The sequence below is a fragment of the Staurois parvus genome, unplaced genomic scaffold, assembly GCF_062004578.1.
Source record: "Staurois parvus isolate SC_StPar_1 unplaced genomic scaffold, SC_StPar_1.0 ptg000748l, whole genome shotgun sequence".
Classification (NCBI taxonomy): Eukaryota; Metazoa; Chordata; class Amphibia; order Anura; family Ranidae; genus Staurois; species Staurois parvus.
Window position 1 is genome coordinate 910865 of NW_028318544.1, and position 13044 is coordinate 923908.

At 40.0% G+C, this 13044-nt stretch overlaps 1 protein-coding gene across 2 annotated transcripts in view; it reads left to right on the forward strand.

Annotated features, from left to right (window-relative positions):
• The window catches only part of SGK3 (serum/glucocorticoid regulated kinase family member 3), a 105297-nt gene that overhangs the window by 32171 nt on the left and 60082 nt on the right, over positions 1–13044 (forward strand). Inside the window, exon 2 of one of the 2 annotated variants that reach the window (XM_089654268.1) lies at positions 7685–7842. The exons of the other annotated variant lie outside the window; for it this stretch is intronic. The gene's annotated coding sequence lies outside the window, so the exon portion shown is untranslated. The remainder of the gene's footprint in view (positions 1–7684; positions 7843–13044) is intronic. 2 annotated transcript variants of the gene reach the window in all.

Here is a 13044-nt window from a genome sequence, read left to right on the forward strand (position 1 = left end):
CGGCGCCTGGAACACCAGATGGCTGGTTAAACGGGCTGTGGGGAGGACACCACGGGATTAAGGGACAGGTGAGTGGCCACCCTATAGTAGAACTACTGCGGCAGGGCTGCGCATAATCATGTATATACAGGTGAAACTCGAAAAATTAGAATATTGTCCAAAAGTTCATTTATTTCAGTAATGCAACTTAAAAGGTGAAACTAATATATGAGATAGACTCATTACATGCAAAGCAAGATAGTTCAAGCCGTGATTTGTTATAATTGTGATGATTATAGCTTACAGATCATAAAAACCCCAAATCCACAATCTCAGAAAATTTGAATATTGTGAAAAGGTGCATCATTCTAGGCTCAAAGTGTCCCACTCTAATCAGATAATTAAGCCATAACACCTGCAAAGAGTTCCTGAGCCTTTAAGTGGTCTCTCAGTTTGGTTCAGTAGGAATCACAATCATGGGAAAGACTGCTGACCTGACAGTTGTGCAAAAAACCATCATTGACACCCTCCATAAGGAGGGAAAGCCTCAGAAGGTAATTGCAAAAGAAGTTGGATGTTCCCAAAGTGCTGTATCAAAGCACATTAATAGAAAGTTATGTGGAAGGGAAAAGTGTGGAAGAAAAAGGTGCACAAGCAGCAGGGATGACCTCAGCCTGGAGAGGATTGTCAGGAAAAGGCCATTCAAAAGTGTTGAGGACTTTCACAAGGAGTGGACTGAGGCTGGAGTCAGTGCATCAAGAGCCACCACACACAGATGGATCCTGGACATGGGCTTCAAATGTCGTATTCCTCTTGTCAAGCCGCTCCTGAACAACAAACAACGTCAGAAGCGTCTTACCTGGGCTAAAGAAAAACAGACCTGGTCTTTTACTCAGTGGTCCAAAGTCCTCTTTTCTGATGAGAGCAACTTTTGCATCTCATTTGGAAACCAAGGACCCAGAGTATGGAGGAAGAATGGAGAGGCACACACTGCAAGATGCTTGAAGTCCAGTGTGAAGTTTCCACAGTCTGTGTTGATTTGGGGAGCCATGTCATCTGCTGGTGTTGGTCCACTGTGCTTCATTAAGTCCAGGGTCAACGCAGCCGTCTACCAGGAGATTTTGGAGCACTTCATGCTTCCTTCCACAGACAAGCTTTATGGGGATGCTGACTTCATTTTTCAGCAGGACTTGGCACCTGCCCACACTGCCAAAAGCACCAAAACCTGGTTCAATAACCATGGGATTACTGTGCTTGATTGGCCAGCAAACTCGCCTGACCTGAACCCCATAGAGAATATATGGAGCATTGCCAAGAGAAAGATGAGAGACACGAGACCGAACAATGCAGAAGAGCTGAAGGCCGCTATTGAAGCATCCTGGTCTTCCATAACACCTCAGCAGTGCCACAGGCTGATAGCTTCCATGCCACGTTGCATTGCGGCAGTAATTGCAGCAAAAGGGGCTCAAACCAAGTACTTAGTACATATGGATGCTTATACTTTTCAGAGGTCCGATATTGTTCTATGTACAATCCTTGTTTTATTGATTGCATGTAATATTCTAATTTTCTGAGATTGTGGATTTGGAGTTTTCATGAGCTGTTAGCCATAATCATCACAATTATGACAAATCATAGCTTGAACTATCTTGCTTTGCATGTAATGAGTCTATCTCATATATTAGTTTTCACCTGTTAAGTTGCATTACTGAAATAAATTAACTTTTGCACGATATTCTAATTTTTCGAGTTTCCCCTGTATACGTGATTTGCATTTCCACATAGGGAGCACACGCCGCCCTACCCATTCCACCATTTTCAGCTAGGTATGTCAATCACTGGGTGTGGGCCGGAGATTCTCTGCCGGCACCCGGCGATCGCTGAGTAAAACTGACAGAGGAGAGACCTGTGTGTAAACAACACAGGTCTCTCTCCTGCCAGCAAGCACATTCTGCTGTGTATTTCTCTGCACAGCAGAGAAGTACACAGCAGCATGTGTCCCTAGTAAAACATAAAAAAAATTAGATTTTAAAAAACATTTTTACTGGCTATGTTTTATAGCGAAAAGTCAAAAATATTGTTTTTTTTTTTTTTTTTCTCAAAATTGTCGCTCTATTTTTGTTTATAGTGCATAATATAAAAACTGCGGAGGTGATCAAATACCACCGAAAGAAAGCTCTATTTGTGGGGAAAAAAGGACATAAATTTAATTTATGTACAGCGTTGCATGTCCGCGCAAGCGTCAGTTAAAGTAACGCAGCACCGTATCGCAAAAAATGGCCTGGTCAGAAAGGGGGGTAAATCATCTGGAGGGCAAGTGGTTAAACAGCCCCCATACTGTATGTGTATTTAGTTGTTTGCCTGGAGTACAGCATTAGAGGTTTACCTGAATCCTAGTGTGCTTTGTGCAGGATCCAATGTGAAACCTTTCTCTCCGTGTAGGAGCTTGCTGTGTCAGGACCAATCTCTGCTACTCTCGCTCTTTGTGCAGGGTGACTGGTCTTTTATCTTCCCCATCTCTGGTTTTCTGCAAGCAGTTTGTGGTGAGTGGGCCTGTTGAACAGAATACTAATCGGATAGCACACACCCCCACCCCCTATACCCTAATAAAGTGACAAAACAAGTCAACCTATACACTCCTTTACCCTAAAGGAGGACTAACCAAATAATACAGCAGATTTGAATGAATATAGTAGTATCTAAAATCCCCAAAAATAGTCCAAACATTAGTCCATCAACATGTGAAAAGGTGACAACAATGCTCAGAGCAGATCCAAATAGCTTAGATTCCAAAAGGGTCGATGATGGATTCCAGATACTCCTCATAGACCTCAAATAAAACAAAACCTAAACATAGTGTATTATCTTAGGATAACATATGTGCCACTCGTGTTACATGCAAAAAATCAAGTGCCACAGCAATCGTGAACATAAACTAAATAAAATGAGCCCACTGCACACGGTAAGGTAAAAATGCATAATTACCCTAAGGTAAACATAACCAGCATTGAATCCATATATAGGATGGAGCTTCATCAAAATGCCATAAGCTTCTCTGGATACTTCTCCACAGACCTCATAGACAGACCAGGGGTCAGTATTAAGATCAAGTAAAACCACAATTTTATTGTATCAACTTACATAGAAAAAGGCTGAAATCGGCATCCATAATGGGAGAAATACAATCGGTGTCCACATAGAAAAAGGAGAGTCTCAGAGCCACCTCCAATGGTGGTAAATAGAAGTCCTTGGGGATAGGAACAGCCGCGTGTACCATAACCCAAAATGGCCGCTGAAGCACTTCCGGAAACGTCAGTGCGTCACTACGTCACGTGCCCCGGACGCGTTTCATCACATCCGGACTTTTTCAACAGGGATCCCTGGATGTGACGAAACACATCCGGAGCACGTGACGTAGTGACGCACTGATGTTTCCAGAAGTGCTTCAGCAGCCATTTTGGGTTCTGGTACACGCGGCTGTTCCTATTTGGACTATTTTTGGACTTTTTAGATACTATTATATTCATTCAAGTCTGCTGTATTATTTGAGTGGGCCTGTTGGTCTCTTTCACAGCTCCACTCTCTGCACAGGATATGTTTGACACAATTATGATGTTACTGCTACTTTTAAAAGTTAATAACTTGTTTTGAAAAGGCATCAGGTGCACACATACAGGTTTTTGATCCTTTGTGGTGATTGAGGAATATATTTACTTGGAAGTTTTTGTATCTTGATTGCATCTTTTACCAATACACCTAATCCTTGTGGACGGATTGTCTGACAGAAGTTAAAAAAACCCTCAACACTTTGTGATATCCTGTGTACTTGGCTTTCATTTGCAGGCTGAAAATCCAGAAGAACAGCAAACTTGCTACACATGTATTTAAGCAAACAAATAGGTGACAGGCTTTGTTCTGCTTGGTAAACCCCATTTCATGCTTCCTTTTTCTCTTTTGCTTTCACATCCACAAAGAGTTTATTCATGGCTAGATTCTCTGAAGTAGGATCTTGTGTACTTTCCAGTGCTCATTAACAGACCCACACACGACTCTCCATTTACTTTTTTCTTTTGTTAAAATCTAAAATAAACCGTATTAAGCAAGAACTTTGCTAAGAGTTATTTTATATTGTTATCTAAACTGTTTAGAGAACATCATTTTAGATGCAATTTCTGAAATGAATCAATTAGATCCAAACCTGTTCTGAAAGTATAGATGCGATTGGTGGCTTTAGGGAAATAACTCTAGTTGTTGGCACTGATGCATTGAGACATACACTATATTGCCAAAAGTATTGGGCCGCCTGCCTTTATACACACATGAACTTTAATGGCATCCCAGCCTTCGTCCATAGGGTTCAATATTGAGTTGGCCCACCCTTTGCAGCTATAACAGCTTCAACTCTTCTGGAAAGGCTGTCCACAAGGTTTAGGAGTGTGTCTATGGGAATGTTTGACCATTCTTCCAGAAGTGCAATTGTGAGGTCAGGCACTGATGTCGGAAGAGAAGGCCTGGCTCGCAGTCTCCGCTCTGTTTCATCCCAAAGGTGTTCTATCGGGTTGAGGTCAGGACTTTGTGCAGGCCAGTCAAATTCCTCCACCCCAAACTCACTCATCCATGTCTTTATGCTTTGTGCACTGGTGCACAGTCATGTTGGAACAGGAAGGGGTTATCTCCAAACTGTTCCCACAAAGTTGGGAGCATGAAATTCTCCAAAATGTTTTGGTATGCTGATGTCTTAGGAGTGAGGTCAGGCACTGATGTTGAACGAGGCCTGGCTTGCAGTCTCTGCTCTAATTCATCCCAAAGGTGTTTTATCGGGTCAAGCTCCTCCATCCCAAACTCGCTCATCCATGTCTTTATGGACCTTGCTTTGTACACAGGTGCGCAGTCATGTTGGAACAGGAAGGGGCCATCCCCAAATTGTTCCTACAAACTTGGGAGCATGAAATTGTCCAAAATGTCTTGGTATGCTGACATCTTAAGAGTTCCCTTTACTGGAACTAAGGAACCAAGCCCAACCCCTGAAAAACAACCCTGTCCCTACACCATAATCCCCCTCCACCAAACAATACACTTGGCACAATGCAGTCAAGCAAGTACCGTTCTCCTGGCAACCGTCAAACCCAGACATGTCCATTGGATTGCCAGACAGAGAAGCGTGATTCCTCACTCCTGAGAACACATCTCCACTGCTCTAGATTCCAGTGGCGGCATGCTTTAAACTACTGCATCCAATGCTTTGTATTTTTTGCTTTTTTGACTTTTTTTTTTTTTTAATTTTGTAACTTTGTAACGCTTTGCATCCAACACTTGGTAATATAAGGCTTGGATGCAGCTGCTCGGCCATGGAAACCCATTCTATTAACCTTTCTGTGCTGTTGTTATGCTAATCTGAAGGCCACACGCCAGTTGGAGGTCTTCAGCTATTGACTCTGCAGACAGTTGGCAACTTGTGCTTCAGCATGCACTGACCCCGCTCTGTCATTTTACGTGACATACCACTTTGTGGCTGAGTTGCTGTTGTTCCCAGTTGCTTGCACTTTGTTATAATACTACTAACAAGTGACCGTGGAATATTTAGTATCAAGGAAATTTCACAGATGGACTTCTTGCACAGGTGGCAACCTATCACGGTACCACTCTTGAATTCACTGAGCTCCTGAGAAAGACCCATTCTTTCATAAATGTTTGTAGAAGCAGTCTGCATGCCTAGGTGCTTGATTTTATACACCTGTGGCCATGGAAATTATTGGAACACCTAAATCCAATGAATTGGAGGGTGTCACAAAACGTTTGGCAATATAGTATGTATGTATATACAGTCAGGTCCATAAATATTGGGACATCGAGATAATTCTAACATTTTTGGCTCTATACACCACCACAATGGATTTGAAATGAAACAAACAAGATGTGCTTTAACTGCAGACTGTCAGCTTTAATTTGAGGGTATTTAAATGCAAATCGGGTGAACGGTGTAGGAATTACAACAGTTTGCATATGTGTCTCCCACTTGTTAAGAGACCAAACGTAATGGGACAATTGGCTTCTCAGCTGTTTCATGGCCAGGTGTGTGTTATTCCCTCATTATCCCAATTAATATGAGCAGATAAAAGGTCCAGAGTTCATTTCAATTGTGCTATTTCCATTTGGAATCTGTTGCTGTCAACTCTCAAGATGAGATCCAAAGAGCTGTCACTATCAGTGAAGCAAGCCATCCTAAGGCTGAAAAAACAAAACAAACCCATCAGAGAGATAGCAAAAACGTTAGGCGTGGCCAAAACAACTGTTTGGAACATTCTTAAAAAGAAGGAACGCACCGGTGAGCTCAGCAACACCAAAAGACTCAGAAGACCACGGAAAACAACTGCGGTGGATGACCGAAGAATTCTTTCCCTGGTGAAGAAAACACCCTTCACAACAGTTGGCCAGATCAAGAACACTCTCCAGGAGGTAGGTGTATGTGTGTCAAAGTCACCAATCAAGAGAAGACTTCACCAGAGTGAATACAGAGGGTTCACCACAAGATGTAAACCATTGGTGAGCCTCAAAACAGGAAGGCCAGATTAGAGTTTGCCAAACGACATCTAAAAAAGCCTTCACAGTTCTGGAACAACATCCTATGGACAGATGAGACCAAGATCAACTTGTACCAGAGTGATGGGAAGAGAAGAGTATGGAGAAGGAAAGGAACTGCTCATGATCCTAAGCATACCACCTCATCAGTGAAGCATGGTGGTGGTAGTGTCATGGCATGGGCATGTATGGCTGCCAATGGAACTGCTTCTCTTGTATTTATTGATGATGTGACTGCTGACAAAAGCAGCAGGATGAATTCTGAAGTGTTTCGGGCAATATTATCTGCTCATATTCAGCCAAATGCTTCACAACTCATTGGACGCCGCTTCGCAGTGCAAATGGACAGTGACCCAAAGCATACTGCAAAAGCAACCAAAGAGTTTTTTAAGGGAAAGAAGTGGAATGTTATGCAATGGCCAAGTCAATCACCTGACCTGAATCCGATTGAGCATGCATTTCACTAGCTGAAGACAAAACTGAAGCGAAAATGCCCCAAGAACAAGCAGGAATTGAAGACAGTTGCAGTAGAGGCCTGGCAGAGCATCACCAGGGATGAAACCCAGCGTCTGGTGATGTCTATGCGTTCCAGACTTCAGGCTGTAATTGACTGCAAAGGATTTGCAACCAAGTATTAAAAAGTGAAAGTTTGATTTATGATTATTATTCTGTCCCATTATTTTTGGTCCCTTAACAAATGGGAGGCACATATGCAAACTGTTGTAATTCCTACACCGTTCACCTGATTTGGATGTAAATACCCTCAAATTAAAGCTGACAGTCTGCAGTTAAAGCACATCTTGATAGTTTCATTTCAAATCCATTGTGGTGGTGTATAGAGCCAAAAAATGTTAGAATTGTGTCGATGTCCCAATATTTATGAACCTGACTGTAGTGCATTCATAAAGTATTCAGACCCCTTTCACTTTTTTCAATTTTGTTATGGTGCAGCCTGATACTACAGTTGTTCAGATTCATTTTTTTCCTATTAATCTACACTCCGTACCCCATAATGACAAAGTGAAAACAGATTTGATTGATTAACGTCAATAATGACATTACTGACATTAAGCAACACATTAATTTACACATGTCCTTAGTTACAGTACTGTATTTACTTATACAGATCTGGAAGAGGAACAGTGGTGGACAAAAACTGAACTGTGGAAATTCTAAAAGTGGAGTGACAACTGGAAATCTATACCTTAGATATTTTGCTCGGTAATACTGCATGTGATTCTTCCATTCTTCTTAGAAGTACAGCAAATGCTTTGTCATCATTGGGTGAGTAATTTTGCAGTCCAGCTCCATAAGTGAAAGAAAGATCAAAGATGGGTATCTATTGCCTAGGGGCCTGACTAGGGCCATCATTCTTTGGTACAGGTACTTTCCACGGTATAATAATTTAAACGTAAAAATGATTGTTTATTCAGTAGGGAAAAGCAAGGATAATATTTGGAGTTGGTGCAATAATGCATACCAATCATTTTACAGTTTACCATACTTGTATCAATGAAAGATAAATTCTCATTGGCTGATTTGAGGCAATGCACTTTGCATGCTACTTTTACTATTGGAGTGTTATCATCTCATGTATTGGTAGCCTGAAAGCAACTGATCAAATTATAACTGTCTGTTTATTTTAGTGCAGGTTTGAAGATAATAGAAATGGATTGGCTGGGTAATGCAGGCAGTTCCTATAAACATTACAATTACAGTTGTCAAGTATTACAGTCCTGTGTGCATGAGGACTTATACGTTGTACCCTAGAAGCCCCCCAAAACTAACATTGTTTATCTACTAATGTATAAGATGGGCAAAGAGGTGCTCAGGAAAAATAAATGGTCATATGCACCTAGATTTTATTTTGTTCAGAAATGGAATTTTACAAAGCAGTTTTCTAATGAATTTAAACTTATTGGATGTTGAGTAATCTACTAAGGAAGACATGTGGGTTGTGGATAAATATTATTCTACCATTACTGGAAATTTCACAAGAAGCCGATGTAGGAATTGCTGAACAGCAAATGTAACACTACTACAAATATAGCACAGGAATACCCAGCAGAACCTGGATACCATCCAAATCATTTGCAGTGCTTCTACAGAGTATCAGACAGTGCAGAATATGGAAAGCAGATGGAAAAGATGGTTGCAAATATAACCACTGCATTTTCTCCTGTCAACTAGCTAGTTTTTCTCAACTATTTATTGCTATAGTAGGAATTGGTGACATCACTGAGATTTGCTTCAGTAGGAATTGGTGACATCACTGAGATTTGCTTCAGTAGGAATTGGTGACATCATTGAGATTTGCTTCAGTAGGAATTGGTGACATCACTGAAATTTGCTTCAGTAGGAATTGGTGACATCACTGAAATTTGCTTCAGTAGGAATTGGTGACATCACTGAGATTTGCTTCAGTAGGAATTGGTGACATCACTGAGATTTGCTTCAGTAGGAATTGGTGACATCACTGAGATGAAGGCCAATAGTTCACAACTGTCACTGACACGTCGCACTTACTCTGTTAATAATAAAATGGTGAATTTAAAGCTCCTTATAGGTGACAGTAATAGGTTTTTATTCTGGTAGACTGTAATGCTGCCTGATAACATACTGTTTAACAAGGGCTGGTGATGGCAATAGACCGGTTTTACAGTTAGGTGACATTTGTAACTTTCTAAGTGTAGTGGCTAACTGGCCCTTTATTGTTGCTGCATATCATAAGAACAAGGGTCAATATTTTTCTTGATGCTCATCTTGTGCTTATATTGTTATCACTTTCCAGTACAATCTAAGGAACGTATGGGTTTGGCAAGGCCTGGTCCAAATAAATGTGATTCTGAAACTTATGACAAAATGGCATTTAAAGCTTGTCAATGTACCATTATTGCACACAAAGTTTTTCCAACATCATGACCAATTGGTCAATGTTCTCCATTGAGAATGAAATACATTTCTTGCTACATGTTCACTGGCTGTGTTCATTGGCTGAATTGGAAAGACATACATAGTTTCCTGGCTGTCCATGTCCAAGAATAGCCAGACCTGCCTATGCCTATCTTTATCTTTTATGTCTTGAGGACATGTAGCCACCAATTATATTTCATTGAAATGTTTTATTACCCTTAAAATACAGTACCAGATCCACAAGTATGCTGTAGAGTGTGAGGTCCACATTCATTTTCACATGCATTATAACTTAAAAGTAGTTCAAAGCATATCCATAGAAGTTCCCATAAAAAAAAGCTTTTACCAAGCCACATTAAAATATCAAAAGGGTTTTTTTTGGAATATAGCAATCAACAGTGGTAATAGTAGAGAAAATATGTTGCAAACTGGGTCAATTCAAACCCCCACCCCAACCTTTATTTGAAAATATGGGCGCACGGCAGCATGCAGTTTTGTGCATGAGCGTATTTTCTGATCCGTGAGGATACCATTAAGTATTAATGGCATGCCCGCTAACGATCAGCATTTACCACTCCTTACTGTATCTAAAACTAAAAAAAGAAGTTTTGGCCATACATACATGTTTTTTTACTGCTTACAAACGCGCTCCATGTTATCCTGTGTGTCCAGAAGCTTTTAGACGCAGTAACATTTACCAGCAGGAAAAATACCCAGGGCTAGTGCGTCCAGGAGCAGCAGTGTTTTGGCAGAAAAAACGCTTCTAAACACTAGGCATGTTTTAGTGCTTGAGCGTTAATTAATTTCAATGGCTAGAATAAATGATCATTCTGGCCAATGAAATGAATTAATGCCCAAGGGTTTGACGCTTGTAAACATGCCTAAATGTGTAAAAGCGTTAGATACTTTTACAAGCATCAGGCATTTTTGTCTGCAAAAACACTGCTGCCAGGAGGACAGCTTCTAGGAGTTTTTTTAAAGTCCTGTGTGCATGAGACCTAAAGAACATTTTGTCATAGAAAAAATGCGCTTTAATGCACAACCATGCAAAGTTCATTTGTTTGGTCTTTTTAATTTATCGTTAATATTCAAACACTTTCAAATGTAACTTTTCTCTGGTATCCTTTAAGGGACATGTTGGAATTTTGAAGACTTTTTATACCAAGTAAATGCTCTTGCCATTAACTGACAAAGTTGGTTTAGATGTGAATAGGCCCTGTCAGGTCTGTAAATGTTTTAAGGTATAACTAAAGGCAAAACGTTTTTTTACTTTTGGACAGAGTGGAGAGGGGTTAGAACACCTATTAGGTTTTTATTGCTGTTTGTGCCCCCCATTATGGAGATTCACCCTCTCTATTTGTCCTGTTTTCCATTTATCACAGCCTAGTTCCATATCATAAATAGTTCATCCCTAATGATTATTCTTAACATATTTTTTCTACAACCCACTAATCATTCTAGCTGTAACTGGTCTCAGAGATTTAAAAAAAACGATGATGGCACAGAATTTACTTAGGTTTGCCTATCTGAATGTACTTTTACTACTCCTTCCATCCTTAAAATGGCATATCCCACAAAGGAGCAGCTCATTTTTCATGTGGGTGGCCAACAAGGGACCACAAGTGTCCTGTCTCCAAAAAGACATAAAAAAAACTGTATTCTTACTGCTGATTGCATTTCTTTTATATTTTGGCTTTCTGGTTAACAGAAAAAAAGAGTTGTATTATTGCTAAAAATAAATGTCTTTATGTAGATAGGTGGTTTCCAAGAAATTATATATTATAGTACTTTTAACTCAAATTTCAGCACTTGCATGCAATATGTCTGGGTGTGTCTGAATTTTAAAAAACAGCTGTGCATTATGCAGTAAAGCCGCTTGCATCTCAATTCAGACATCTCAAATATTTAATTTGTGGGAGACAAAGCATGCTGATTGTGTATGCACAGCGCATATTTAGTAGACAAACATAAATGGATATATTGGTTTAGAAAGCAATCTCTTTGCTGATGTGATAGTGTCTTTCAGTTACTTTCCTGCAGCATACATGGCGACTTTATGAGAGTGTTTGTTTTGTTTCTTTTTTTTGTTTTGTTTTTTTTTTTAATTCTTTATTTTATTCAAGAGTACAGTAAAGCAGGCAGGTACAATAGGAAAAACAGCAACATGTCAAAATAAACTGACAATGATACAGATGCAAACCCTATATGTTAAATAAGACTGAAGTCAGGTAACCCAGAAGGTAATCAATGACACAGTCAATCAAGTATCAAAGGCTAACTGTGGTCACTGGGACAGTATTTACACAACTTTTCTACCATTTGCTTTAAGGTTTCAGAACTATTTAACCACTTGATGTGAAGGAAAAAGTCCAGATTGATAGGCAGTCATAAAACACCTTTTGCCAAGTGGGAGAGAAAACAATGATCACCTGGGTCAAGGACGGGTAAGGCGGTAAAGTGGGATGGCGAAAGTAGGGAGAAGAACAATCCCTGAACCAAGTAAATAAATCTGAAGAGCAGTAAAGGGAGAGGTACACTGCAAAAGCAAAAAGAGAGAGGGTAGTAGTGGGGAGATGAGCATAGGGGGATTGTGGGGGTGGGGGGGTCCAGAGGGGTATCCATGAATCCTGTGAGTATGTCAAGAGCATTATAGCAATGCCATTTGTAAGAGTAGATTAACCTAGAGCTAGCTCGTTGAGAAGTTATTCGTTCTAACTCAATGTAGAACACAACTCTTGAATTATAAGTGAAGCTATAGGAACGCTGGACAGCTGCAATCCAGTTAACACATTTTTTTAGAAAAAAAGGGAAAAAAACCTGTGCTACACCCCAGACAATTCAATATGTGAATAAATGTGTGAAAAAAATATTCTGAAACAATAAACAGTTAGTGAACTGCTGCTACTCTTTCCCTGAACACCAGAAAATACAAAATATATTTAAAAAAATGAGTACACTGTAAACTAAATAATCATAAACAATAGTCAAGTAAATGCTGCTACATACAAAATGTGCATAAATCAATTGAAATGATATAAGTCCACATTCATATATTAAATAATTAAAAGTTGCAAAATCCAATAACACAGTGCTGTGTGCTAAAGAAATCCTCCAATGGAAAGTGCATAGGTGTCCACAAATGCTTGACACAAAATAAAAAAATCAGCCTCTTACCAGACAAATGATCTCCAATCGAGAGATCAAACGAGCAGATGGTGTTCAGATCCCACACTGACACCCTAGTTAGTCGTATCAAAGAGATGAATAGGAGATGAATGGGCAACTGCAGGTTCACTTGAACGAATCCATCACATCAAACCGCTCTCCACATCATGCAAAACAGAAGAAGAAAACTTCATAGTGCGACCCGATAAACCAGCAAAGAATTTATTAAAGTATTGCACTTACATAGATAAAGTGCATAAAGGCAGTGTAAACATTTAAAATTCCCACGGTGTCATACCACCAGCCGTTACGAGGTTACGTCACAGAAAGCTCCGCAGAGTTATAGCCCTCCCCTAAATGAGCAAAAATGTCCTCAGTTCTACTTTGAAGTGTTTCTAAAGCCAAAAC